Source organism: Juglans microcarpa x Juglans regia, chromosome 7S (assembly GCF_004785595.1).
Source record: "Juglans microcarpa x Juglans regia isolate MS1-56 chromosome 7S, Jm3101_v1.0, whole genome shotgun sequence".
In the NCBI taxonomy this organism is placed as follows: Eukaryota; Viridiplantae; Streptophyta; class Magnoliopsida; order Fagales; family Juglandaceae; genus Juglans; species Juglans microcarpa x Juglans regia.
This window is the reverse complement of record NC_054607.1, coordinates 12,658,709-12,673,189: the sequence shown is the minus strand read 5'-3', so window position 1 is coordinate 12,673,189 and position 14,481 is coordinate 12,658,709. Positions and strand designations below refer to the sequence as shown.

Genomic DNA, 14,481 nt, shown 5'->3' with positions numbered 1-14,481 from the left:
CTCCACCTCCTCTTCGGAGATCTACTTGAACAAGAAGAGCTCCCCAATATCTCAAAGACTTCCATTGCTAGCAAGCAACCTTCATCTTATCCACTCAATCAGTGAGCATGGCATCAGCTTCTTCATGTATTCCTTTCCCCATTTCTTCCTCACTCTCTTATGCCAATTTAGCACCTACATTCTCTTTATTTTCTTCTACTATTTCCTCACATCATGATGCACTCACTTACAAACAAGCTGCCAAGGATCCTAATTGGTGTAAAATAATGGACACTGAAATTGAAGCTTTAGAGATTAGCCATACATGGATCCTTACTGACTTACCCCTTGACAAAACTCACATTGCATGCAAATATGGTTATAAAACTAAGTACCATTCTAATGGTACTATTGAGAGAAAGAAAGCAAGGTTAGTTGCTAAAGGTTTCACCCAGCAAGAAGGGGTGGATTACCATGAATCTTTCTCACCTGTAGTGAAGATTGTCATTGTCAAAACCATACTTGCCTTAGCTACAATCAAAGGGTGGCACTTGCAACAGTTTGATGTTAACAATGCTTTCCTCAATGGCGAACTCAATGAAGAAATATACATGCAAACACCACTTGGCTACACCAAAGGTCAACCTAGACAGGTCTGTAAGCTACTTAGAAGCCTCTATGGACTCAAACAGGCTTCACGCCAATGGTATGATAAGTTCTCTACTTCTTTGATTAAATTTGATTTCACCCGATCCAAGGCTGATTACAGTTTGTTTACTCATATCAATGATACAAGTTTTACAGCACTACTAGTCTATATTGATGACATAGTAGTTGCTAGTAGTTCACTTGACTCAATTTTAGTCCTCAAAAGCTTTTTGAATGCCAACTTCAGAATTAAAGATTTTAGATCCTTATGATATTTCCTTGGCATTGAAGTTGTTCGATTCCCCCACTGGCATCCACCTCCGCCAAATGAAATATACTTTAGATATTCAAGTTGAATCAAAGCAATTAGCTTCTAAACCTCTAAAGCTTCCAATGGATCAAAACCATAAATTAAGCAAGTCTTCAGGGACACCTCTAGCTGTCCCCACCTATTATAGACAACCCATTGGTCATTTACTTTACCTCACCTTAACTAGACCAGACATTAGTTATCCTATCCAAGTGCTAAGTCAATTCATGGATTATCCTTCTACATCCCATCTTGTTGCAGCCCACGAGGTATTAAGATATCTTAAAAATGCGCCTGGCCAAGGAATAGTCTTATCCTCCACTTCTTCAAACCATCTTAGAAGATATTGTGATTCAGATTGGACTTCATGCCTAGACACATGAAAGTCAGTTACTGGTTTTTGCATTTTCTCGGGTCAGTCACCTCTCTCTTGGAGATTAAAGAAACAAACAGTTGTCTCAAGGTCCTTTACTGAGGCAGAATATCGTGCAATGACATTTATTTGTACTTAGCTCACTTGGCTTTGATAGTTGCTCACTTATCTTTTCATCTCTCATCCACAAGTTGCGGACTTATTTTGTGACAACCAAGCTGCCTTACATATAGCCGCTAACCCAATTTTTCATGAAAGGACAAAACACATTGAAGTGGATTGTCATCTTATACAAGATAAAATACAAGAAGGCAACATTCAAACTATTCATGTTAATTCACTGTCACAACTTGCTGACATCTTCACTAAATCCCTTCCATCTTATCTCCTTTACTCACATCTGTCTAAGATGGGAATAGTCAACATCTATTAATCTCCATCTTGTGGGGGGTATTAGAGCAGCATGGCATCAGTACACTCAAGCCTCCAGGTGTGGATGCAGCTGCTCATGGCAACATGGATGACTCTGACATGCAGCCACACCCGTCATCAAATGGACTTGCCTCTTGTAATAAAGCTGTAGTTAAATTACTAGATGGTCCTTCTTCTAGCTGAGTTGTAATGTATCATTTTGTAATTTTAGAAGTAGTTATTCTTAGCTGTACAGAGTCGGTTTGTTGGTCTATTTTTAGTATAAAGCAGCAACTGTAACGCCCCGATCCCAAATGGGTCGGAGAGTTACCTGTTAACACTTAAAAATCATATCTCATTGTATAAATGTAAACTCCAATTCCTCATTTACTCATATACCTCATTGTTTTAAAACATCTACTCCAAAATAAATAACTAAGATTACGACGAAATCTCAAAATAAAAGTAAACTTCCCAAAGTACTAAGTCAATAAAGCAAAACGAAACTATTCAATAAAATTCTCCAATAACAAGTACCCTATTTGTATATAATAGACTATGCTCACAAAGCCTTACAATGCTTCCTATTCTTGAACCTACATCGACGTATCTAAAATATTTAAAAAATTTTATGGAGATAAGGGGTGAGTTATCAACAACTTAATATGTAGAGGACATATACTAGCGTGCAAACATGTGCATTTACAAAGTACAGTATGCAAAATAAAATATTTTTCAGAGTTATCATGCAGAACAAAACATGTTTTTGAATATAAAGAGTGATGGTTTTAAGTCACATAAAACCCAGAGTACTTTGGCATAACATAACTTGAGCATCATCATCATATCAAAACAGAGCATCTCACAGAGCAGAGACCATGTTTCACCCCCGTGGTAAGGTTGTGCTAACCCCGGTGGCCAAACCAGGCAGAGACAGAGGTGAAATCTTTCCCTTATTACTCTCGGAGCTCCGAGTGTGCACACATGAAAGACCACAATAAAACCACTTTATTTTCAAAGTGGGTGCACTCAGAGACAGAGAAGTTAGTACCAATCCAAACAGAGCAGAGCAGAGACAGAGTCAGATACAAAATCAGTACACCATGTCAAAGGTTTTCAAATGCCATATCAAAACAAAACATAGTAGCAAAACATAACCAGGTCATTCTTACATACTGAAAACAAAAGTCGGAGCATGTTTCTAAATAAATGCACAATTTTTCAGATTCTCAAATATCGCTCTTTTTCAGATTTCAAATGCATCATAACAAAATATAGCTCATGTCCACACAATGCATGTCATAAAATATTCTCTTTTTCATACAGATTTCATGAGTATTGAAAATAAGCGACCGATGTTGGTTTTTCCTAAATTCTCATTTCATCACAAAATATACAAAGTTTTCAGAAAGTCAACCTTAGTTTCAATAATTCATGTAAAGCTTAACATAGGAACCCTACTTACCTGAACTTCTTAACTTTTCATAATTTCTCCACAGCAGTACTGAACGAAAATCAATCGTCACCTATAAAATAGTCACGTACTCACATAAATATCCGAGATTAACACAATTTTTCAATACTTACAACTGAAATGCTAAGTAACCTATTTTCCTAAAAATATAAATTCCGTGAAACCCTAAAAATATCATAAATTTAATATTTGACTAAAGTATTAAATTCTAACTGACCTATTATTGAAAAATCAAACTATCAAATTTAATACTATATAACATAATTATACCAAAATTCCTTTTTACATTATAGAAAAATAATTACTTAATAAACTAGAACATAATAAAATTACAACATTATCACTTACCTTTGAAAGAAAACTTTACTTAAAATAAATTTAACCTACCAAAATAATTTCTGTAAAAATGGAAAACTTAGAGTTTACAAATACATATTAAAAGTTTAAAACAAAATAATGCAACTTGTAACTCAAAGGTAATAAAATTATTTTATCTATTTAGAAGACCAACCATGCAATTGCTTTTGTAATACTTTATCATTTGAAAACATGATAAAGGGCATAATAGTAATAATTTCTATTCTATTAGGTTACAGAATTACCCAATATATATATATATATATATGTATATAACTCTTTAAGTCAGCAAACATGAAAAACAAATGAATTGAAGTGTGGCGGCGTGGACTTACAACTGAAACTGAGATATGCGTGGAGGGGCAAGGTGTTATGGGCTAGGCTGGAGGAACTGTGGTGGTGCGGCTGGAGTGCAGAGGGCGTGCTGCGGCGAGGTTGCCACGCTGGGCAGCGAGAGCAAGAGAGGCAAAGAGAGAGATGAGCAGGAGGAAGGGAGTTTGGCATGAGGTAGGGAGAGGTAGCTCACCATGGGGGACAAAGCGGCGTGCGGCAGACTGGGGGTGAAGGAAAGTTTTTTCGCTGGCGGTTTCTGTGTAACCTTGCCCAGGTTGGTGGCATCGAGAAGGAGTTGAGGAGTGGCTGTAAGGGGGTGGCTCTGTTTCGAGTGTGGAAAACTAGGGAAATAAACGGCCGGGTTTTCCGTGGGAAGGGTGATGTGTGGTGGTGTTGCCCGTGGTGGTTTTCGTGAGTTGGGGTGGTGGCGTAACACCCGGGTCTAGCACGAAGCTAGCATTGAATTATTTATTTATTTATTTATTTTTCTCCCAACCGTTTCTCTTATCACTCATCCATTCCTGCCCATGTACAAGAAGCTACTGTAACACCTCGCATTTTAGTGTATTTTTACTAAAGGATTATTTTTATTTATTTAAATTTTATTCTCGTATTTTAAAATTGGTTGGATCTTTAATGAGTTTATTTCTATGATTTTAATTGGTGAAAATTAATTTTTATGTGCTTTCTTAATATTTATTTATTGTTGTGCATTTAAATTATTTTTCATATTTAATTAATTACTGTGGGTTTTAATTATTTCAATTTGACTTTACCATTACGTTTAAATTATTTTATTTAATTTGAGGTTTTGAAATCGTTTCCGTTGGATTATTTTTGTGACCCAAGTTATGAGGATTGGACCTCATTTCTTTTCCCTCTATTTTTCTTTTCCTTTTCTTTTTCTTTTCTTCTTTTCTTTTTTTTCTTTTCTTTTTCTCCTCTCTGATTTCCTTCCCGTGCGCGACCCTCCCTCTCTCTCCGTCCGTTCTTCCTCTCCCCCAGCTCGCCGCCGTGCGCCGGCGGTGGTCGACACCGCTCGGCTCCCCAGCTCCCCCAGCCACCGGCGACGCCACACCTCCGTTTCCAGCTCCATTCGCGCCGCCGTTAGCCACCACGAGCCCATTGAAGCCGCGGCACTCTTTCCGCCGCTGTGCCGCCGTCGCACCACCATTGGCCACCATCTTCTTACCACATCATCCTCGACCTCTTGGCAACCCATTGGACCCAACCCCACCTCCGATCCGCCACCGGTGAAGCTCCACCATCTACATTTCCGATTTGGGCATTTTGGTCTTCTACCGCCCATTTCGCCGCCACCCACGGCAAACCTCCACCATCACTAGCTTCACCGACCTCCCTAGGCCCTACCCTATCAATATTGGGTCTTCGTTTGCCTCTGTTTGAAAGTTGGTATTTGTGACCCACGGCCACAGTGTATTTTACACTGTGGTGTTGCTCAAACGTCGCCTTTTTCAACTTCGTGATCCTTCGGAAATTGTTATATTGCACTGTAAGTATTTCTCCAAAAAATTTTCGTAATTTAAATATATTTTTGCACTAACCCATTTCACTGTATTTTTTTGGCATGCCGGACTGAGTCCGAGGAGTTCCGGGGTCGGATGGATTTGTGATTGGAGTTGTTTGGTTGGATTTGATTGGATTGGTAATTGTTGGTTTGGATATTGTGTTGGTACATGTGCATTTCATTATTTCATGCATGATCATGTTTGTAAAAGAAAATTGGGTTTTCGTGTATTGCATTCATGTTCATGTGTTTATGAAAACTGGGTTTTCATGTGAAAATGGATTTTTGGTGCGTGTGTATCACGACCCCAAGCCGAGATGTGGCATTAACTCGGTGGAGCTCATCTGGTTACTCGGGAGCGGAATATACTGAGTAACGTCCCCTGGATTGTTGCCGGGCGACAATGGGATCGGACGAGATGGTCTCGTGCTGACTCCGTGGTCCTTCTGCTGGCGGGGACTAGAGGATGTCTGGCCACGTACGCGCTGGGCGCGGAACTGGGCATCGCTCGTTGCGTAGTGTGGGTGCTTGGCCATGTACGTGCTGGGCGCGGAACTGAGCACCGCTACGAAGCCAGGACGTGCGGATGGTCCATAGGGGAGGCCATGGTGCATATGGAAATAATGCATGGTGCATTTCGAATTAATGTGTGGCGCCCCCAATCCCCCTTATAAAAATACACAGGGATCGAGACGCCAGGATGGTGACAACACGATCACACATCCCAACGAAGTGCCAGTGTGTGTAAATGCAACAGTGTTCAAATAAAATAACGCAGCGGATAGTCAACTAAGTACCAGAATTTAATTACAATCAAACATCAGTAAAGATTTAAATAGCAGTTATACAGTCATCCATAAATAATTTACAATAGTTTAAAAGCTACAAACGAGTGATCCCAGATCACTCCTCAGGCGGAGTCGTCTCCTCAGGCTCGCCCTCCTCCTCCTCAGCATCAAAATCTGCGACACCACAAAATGGTCTCGCAGGTAAGTATAACCCAAACAACGACGTAATACAAAATGCATTAAATGCAACTAACATGCATGCACATGAAAACATGCATTTTTCCACAAAACATCATTTTTCCGAAAATGATAAATTTTCCAACACACACCAAAATCTCATTTTGGTCCGAATTATCCGTAAAACATTTTCCCAGAAAATGATTTACCCAAAAAATCAACTCGCACTATTTTCCCAGAAAATAGTGCATTAATACCAAATGCACCATGCATTGTTTCCATATGCACCATGGTCTCCCCTATGGACCATCCGCACGTCCTGGCTTCGCAGTGGTGCTCAGTTCCGCGCCCAGCGCGTACGTGACCGAGCACTCACACTACGCAACGAGCGATGCCCAGTTCCGCGCCCAGCGCGTACGTGGCCAGACATCCTCTAGTCCCCGCCAGCAGAAGGACCACGGAGTCGGCACGAGACCATCTCGTCCGATTCCATTGTCGCCCGGCGACAATCCAGGGGACGTTACTCAGTATATTCCGCTCCCGAGTAACCAGAGGAGCTCCACCGAGTTAATGCCCCATCTCGGCTTGGGGTCGTGATACACACGCACCAAAAATATTAACACATAAAATTATAGCTTTTCAAAGCACATGAACATGAATGCAATACACGAAAACCCAGTTTTCTTTTACAAACATGATCATGCATGAAATGATGAAATGCACATGTACCAACACAACATCCAAACCAACAAATACCAATCCAATCAAATCCAACCAAACAACTCCAATCACAAATCCATCCGACCCCCGAACTCCTCGGACTCAGTCCGGCATGCCAAAAACACAGTGAAATGGGTTAGTGCAAAAATACATTTAAATTACGAAAGTTCTTTGGAGAAATACTTACAGTGCAATATAATAATTTTCCGAGGATCGCGAAGTTGAAAAAAGCGACGTTTGAGCAACACCACAGTGTAAAATACACTGTGGCCGTGGGTCACAATTACCAACTTTTCAACGAGGACAAACGAAGACCCAAGATTGATAGGGTAGGGCCTAGGGAGGTCGGTGAAACTAGTGGTGGTGGTGGTTTGCCGTGGGTGGCGGCGCAAGGGCGGTTTTAGGCCAAAAAAGTGCAAATCGGAGATGGACTTGGTGGGGCTTCACCGGTGACGGATCGGAGCTGGGGTTGGGTCCAATGGGTTGCCAAGAGGCCGGGGATGAAGTGGTAGGAAGATGGTGGCCGGAGGTGGCGCGACGGCGGCGCAATGGAGGAAAATGTGCCGCGGCGTCGTGGGTTTCGTGGGCTTCGTGGAGGCTAACGGCGGCACGAACGGCGGTGATACTGGTGGGGTAGGACGGCCGGCGGCTGGGGAGTCAAATGGGCTGGGCGGTGACGACCACCGCCGGCGGACGGCGGCGCTGGGAGTGGACGAGGGAAACGGGCGGAGGAGAGGAGAGGAGAGGAGAGAGAGAGTTCGCGCGGGAGAGGAAAAAGAATAAGGAGAAAAGAAAAAAGAGGAAAAGAAAAGGAGAGGAAAGAAAAAGAGGGGAAAAGAAATGAGGTCCAATCCTCATAACTTGGGTCACAAAAATGATCCAACGGAAACGATTTTAAAACCACAAGTTAAATGAAATAATTTAAACGTAATGGTAAAGTCAAATTGAAATAATTAAATCCCACGGTAATTAATTTAAATATTAAAAGCAATTTAAATGCATAATAATAAATAAATATTTGGAAAGCACATAAAAATAATTTTCACCAAATAAAAATCATAGAAATAAACTCACTAAAATCCAACCAATTTTAAAATAAGAGAAATTATTTTAATTACATAAAAATAATTCCTTCAGTAAAAATACACTAAAATACGGGGTGTTACATAATGCACTATTTTCTAGGAAAATAGTACGAGTTGAATTTTGGGTAAATCATTTTCTGGAAAAATATTTTACGGATATTTTGGGCCAAAATGGGATTTTGGCGTGTGTTGGAAAATTATCATTTTCGAGGAAAATGATGTTTTGTGGAAAAATGCATATTTCATCATGTACATGCATGTTAGTTGCATTTAATGCATTTTATATTACGTTGTTATTTGAGGTCATACTTACCTGCGATACCATTTTGTGGTAACGCAGATTTTGATGCAGATGAGGAGGAGGAGGGCGAGCCTGAGGAGACGGCTCTGCCTGAGGAGTGATCTGGGATCACTCGTTTGTTTATTTGAAAACTATTGTATTATATTTTTATGGATGACTGTATAACTGCTATTTAAATTTTTACTGATGTTTGATTGTAAATAAATTCTGGTACTTAGTTGACTATCCGCTGCGTTATTTTATTTGTACACTGTTGCATGTACACACACTGGCACTTCGTTGGGATGTGTGACCGTGTTGTCACCATCCTGGCGTCTCGATCCCTGTGTATTTATATAAGGGGATTGGGGGCGCCACAGGTGGTATCAGAGCTGTTCGGCTCTGGGTAAAACCACATGTCCCTTAGGATAGTACCAGAAAATTATTTTTATTATTATTTTAAAATAATAAAATTTTTGTTTAAGTGGTGTAAGTTAAGTTATTTATTTTATATTATGAGTTTATTGCTATTTTATTTTTATGTTAATTGATGTTATTTGATTTATTTGATTTTATTGCTTTAATTAGTGTTTACCTTTGGTTGAGTATGGTTTTATTGGCTTTATTTATTTTATTGTATAATAATTCTGTTGTTTATTTATTTCATTGTACAATAATTTTGTTGTTTATTTATTTTATTGTATAATAATTTTGGTGTTTATTTATTTTATTGTATAATAATTTTGTTGTTTTTTTATTTATTTGTATGTCATTTTAATTTAATGGTTTTATTTTATGGCGGATTATTTTATTGTTATATTTATTTTATGGTGAACTACTTCACTGGTTTTATGCATTTTGTCGTATGTTATTTTCTTTATGGAATTTTACTTTATTTTGTTTTGTTCGAAATTGAAAGGCGGGTTAAGGGTTATGTTATGACAGGAAGATGGTACGACTGAGAAGACCATTGTTAGGCTTAAACATTGGTATAGTAGGCCTGAACTCTTGGTGATTGGTTGTTTTAATATCAAGGCTTGAACATCAGGGTCTGGGTGAACTCTTTGGATTAGGTACTCAAGTTGCAGCTAAGGAGGGGAATAGTTTTTAATTGCTTAGGATAATTGAGGATTTAGGTTCCGTAGAATTTAGGTAATGAGTCTTTGGGGTAGGAGGTTGTAAGTTCAACGAATGTCAATGTTAGATTTATGAGAAGTTCATCTAAGGTTTGTGGCCCTATAGTTTTTTAGAAAATAAGTTAATGGGATTTAAGCTGGTAGGTTCAACAAGCAATTAAGAGATTACTTAGATTAGAAGTTTTTGATCTTGCCGACCTCGATAAGCAATTTGATAATATTTGGGGTTTTAGAATTTACAAGTTTTATAAGGCGAATGTTTTAGATTTGAGTTCATCGATCTTGAGGATTTCAGGAAATGATTTATATCTGGGTTAAGGTTTTAGAATTGCAGAGTTGAATGGCTGAATTAAAATAGGATTGATCTGAGTTAAGTTACTGATATGAGAATTTTTTTTAGGGAGAATTTCTTTGGAGATGGAAGATGTTGATCTAGTTCGGTTAATAATTGTTTTTAGCTTGAGGTTACAGTGATAGGTTAATGATTTAATCCATATCAATTTTAAGGATAATAAATGGTGATGATTTAAGAAATGATTCTTATTGATTTCGAGGATATAGGTTTAGTGATGGAAAGGGTAATGATGATCACCTGCACGTTTGGAGGATTATTGGTTTTGGCTAAGGGTGCGTAAGATTGATGTATAGTAGTGGTGAGTGGTTATGGATTTCGGAGAGTATAGGTCCTAGTCTCATTTGGTTTGGAAGAAGTGGTTTTGGTTGGTGTGGAAGAGGAGACAACACAATAGTAGTAATTCAATAGACCTTGGCTTGGAGTTTTTGGTGAGTCGATCAAAGTGTGCAATTGAAGTGGGTTACTCAATGAATCATGGTTGGGAATAGTTATTGTGATTATCTTCAGGAATTAATTGTGACTTGAGGTTACCTAGGAATTTAAATTTTTGAGGCTATACTTTCTTTTGGAGTTTGAGCATCTAGTTGGTTGAATGAAGGACATTGTTATTTAACTTGAAGAGATTGATGGGATGTCATGTATGGTGTATGAAAAGATCTTCGAAGTTGAAGCTTAGGCATCAACAGTGGATAATATGATCAAGTATGTGGGGGTAATAAAGCATTAGGATCCTTGGGTGCTTTGCAATGGCTTTTGGTAGATTGAAGATTTGATCAGTATGTTTTGCCCTGAGGTTTAATAGTGATGTGCTATTGAAGGAACTAGTTGTGTTAATACTAGCTTATTGGAGTAGAAATAGGTGGGCGAGTTACCAAGGAGGTTTTGTTAATGTTTTGGTGAAGTCAATGGTGGTCCGTTGTGAGTTTAGTCACCGTTAGATTAGATGATGTTTAGAATGTAGATGGTGAGCTTTCGGGTTTAGGTTGTTAGGTAGAAGTCTCTAGGCACTATTTTGATTTGCTAGGTTGGAATTGAGTCTTTTAAAGTATGTTTCTTATCTTAGAGGAGATGAATGTATTTTGGGTTGACGTTGCTTATTTTCAATTTGAGATGTTGAGGTTGTTTGATATTGATTTTCTGTCAATGATCATGGGTGTATTTTATGGAATTTGATTTTGATCAAGGCAGCTGGAGTTAATTGAGGAATTTGAGTTATAACTCATGGTTTTGGGAGAGAGTATTTTTTCTACCAAATTGTGATAAGAGTTTTGGTTAGTAGGAATGGAGCCACCTTGTACTCGATGGTGTAGTTTCATGAGGATGTAAGTTTTATGCATGTGGCGAATATCAGAGTGCACAGCAGAAGCGTGGTATTTTTGTTGTAGTCAGGAGTTCAAATTGTGCTGATTTGAAGAATTAATGGTGACTTGAATTTTGAGAAGATACTTGTAATTGAAGTTTAGTTCGGCGTATCACCCCCAAACAGACGGCCAATCAGAGCGTACTATTCAGACTCTGGAGGATATGTTGCGGTCTTGTGTCATGGAATTCCCAGGAAGTTGGGAGAATCACTTACCGCTTATTGAGTTATCTTATAATAACAGTTTTCATTCCTCCATTCAGATGGCCCCGTATGAAGCTTTGTATGGAAGGAAGTGTAGATCGCCCTTGTGTTGGGATAAAGTTGGCGAGAGCAAATTGTTTGGGCATGAGATAATTCAAGAAATGAAGGATCAAGTTCAGTTTATAAGGACTAAAATGGCGGAAGCGCAAAATCGCCAGAAGAGTTATGCAGATACAAGAAGAAGAGACTTATCCTTTGAAGTAGGTGATTGAGTTTATCTTAAAGTCTCTCCTATGAAAGGCGTTAAGCGCTTTGGTAAGAAAGAAAAGCTTAGTCCAAGATATGTTGGCCATTTTCAGATCGTAGAGAAGGTTGGGCTTGTTGCTTATAGAGTGGCTTTGCCGGACTATTTTGGCGGTATATTCTTAGTCTACTCTTAGTTGAATCTTATCCTATCTTAGTCTTAATGTTGACCGTGCCAATTTCGAGGACGAAATTTTATTTAAGGGGGGAGGATGTAACACCCCTCATTTTAGTGTATTTTTACTAAAAGATTATTTTTATTTATTTAAATTTTATTCTCATATTTTAAAATTGGTTGGATTTTTAATGAGTTTATTTTTATGATTTTAATTGGTGAAAATTAATTTTTATGTGCTTTCTTAATATTTATTTATTGTTGTGCATTTAAATTGTTTTTCATATTTAATTAATTACTGTGGAATTTAATTATTTCAATTTGACTTTACCATTACGTTTAAATTATTTTATTTAACTTGAGGTTTTCAAATCGTTTCCGTTGGATTATTTTTGTGACCCAAGTTATGAGGATTGGACCTCATTTCTTTTTCCTCTATTTTTCTTTTCCTTTTCTTTTTCTTTTCTTCTTTTCTTTTTTTTCTTTTCTTTTTCTCCTCTCTGATTTCCTTCTCGTGCGCGACCCTCCCTCTCTCTCCGTTCGTTCTTCCTCTCCCCCAGCTCGCCGCCGTGCGCCGGCGGTGGTCGACACCGCTCGGCTCCCCAGCTCCCCCAGCCACCGGCGACGCCACACCTCCGTTTCTAGCTCCATTCGCGCCGCCGTTAGCCACCACGAGCCCATTGAAGCCGCGGCACTCTTTCCGCCGCTGCGCCGCCGTCGCACCACCATTGGCCACCATCTTCTTACCACATCATCCTCGACCTCTTGGCAACCCATTGGACCCAACCCCACCTCCGATCCGCCACCGGTGAAGCTCCACCATCTACATTTCCGATTTGGGCATTTTGGTCTTCTACCGCCCATTTCGCCGCCACCCACGGCAAACCTCCACCATCACTAGCTTCACCGACCTCCCTAGGCCCTACCCTATCAATCTTGGGTCTTCGTTTGCCTCCATTTGAAAGTTAGTATTTGTGACCCACGGCCACAGTGTATTTTACATTGTGGTGTTGCTCAAACGTCGCCTTTTTCAACTTCGTGATCCTTCGAAAATTGTTATATTGCACTGTAAGTATTTCTCCAAAAAACTTTCGTAATTTAAATGTATTTTTGCACTAACCCATTTCACTGTATTTTTTTGGCATGCCGGACTGAGTCCGAGGAGTTCGGGGGTCGGATGGATTTGTGATTGGAGTTGTTTGGTTGGATTTGATTGAATTGGTAATTGTTGGTTTGGATATTGTGTTGGTACATGTGCATTTCATTATTTCATGCATGATCATGTTTGTAAAAGAAAACTGGGTTTTCGTGTATTGCATTCATGTTCATGTGTTTATGAAAACTGAGTTTTCATGTGAGAATGGATTTTTGGTGCGTGTGTATCATGACCCCAAGCCGAGATGGGGCATTAACTCGGTGGAGCTCATCTGGTTACTCGGGAGCGGAATATACTGAGTAACGTCCCCTGGATTGTCGCCGGGCGACAATGGGATCGGACGAGATGGTCTCGTGCCGACTCCGTGGTCCTTCTGCTGGCGGGAACTAGAGGATGTCTGGCCACATACGCGCTGGGCGCAGAACTGGGCATCGCTCGTTGCGTAGTGTGGGTGCTTGGCCATGTACGCGCTGGGCGCGAAACTGAGCACCGCTACGAAGCCAGGACGTGCGGATGGTCCATAGGGGAGGCCATGGTGCATATGGAAATAATGCATGGTGCATTTGGAATTAATGCACTATTTTCTGGGAAAATAGTGCGAGTTGGATTTTGGGTAAATCATTTTCTTGAAAAATGTTTTACGGATATTTTGGGCCAAAATGGGATTTTGGCGTGTGTTGGAAAATTATCATTTTCGGAGAAAATGATGTTTTGTGGAAAAATGCATATTTCATCATGTGCATGCATGTTAGTTGCATTTAATGCATTTTATATTACGTTGTTATTTGAGGTCATACTTACCTGCGATACCATTTTGTGGTAACACAGATTTTGATGCAGATGAGGAGGAGGAGGGCGAGCCTGAGGAGACGGCTCCGCCTGAGGAGTGATCTGGGATCACTCGTTTGTTTATTTGAAAACTATTGTATTATATTTTTATGGATGACTGTATAACTGCTATTTAAATTTGTACTGATGTTTGATTGTAAATAAATTTTGGTACTTAGTTGACTATCCGCTGCGTTATTTTATTTGTATACTGTTGCATGTACACACACTGGCACTTCGTTGGGATGTGTGACCGTGTTGTCACCATCCTGGCGTCTCGATCCCTATGTATTTATATAAGGGGATTGGAGGCGCCACAGCTACCCACATCAAGCACGGCAACTGCATGGTAACCGCTGCCCCCATGCACGTAACCATCCTTTCCAATGCGCTCCTTCGATGCCAGGAATACACTTCACCTTGTAGATCAGTGCTCCCTACCTCTTTTTTTTTTTTTTTAGTATTCTCCACACCAAGTCACAAGGCACCTGGAAACCCACCACGAACTAGTTGCTGCCGATGTGAACCCGAGATAACCACCAACCTTCGCGATGGAAGCCA

The 14,481-nt window shown here is 39.8% G+C and overlaps 1 long non-coding RNA gene across 1 annotated transcript; it reads right to left on the bottom strand.

The window, feature by feature from the left end:
- Positions 1-4,368: 4,368 nt before the first annotated feature.
- On the bottom strand, positions 4,369-14,481 carry LOC121241422. The gene is made up of 2 exons (XR_005935719.1): positions 14,239-14,481; positions 4,369-4,427 (listed from the first exon to the last, which is right to left on the bottom strand). It is a non-coding gene; the product is annotated as an uncharacterized LOC121241422 (long non-coding RNA).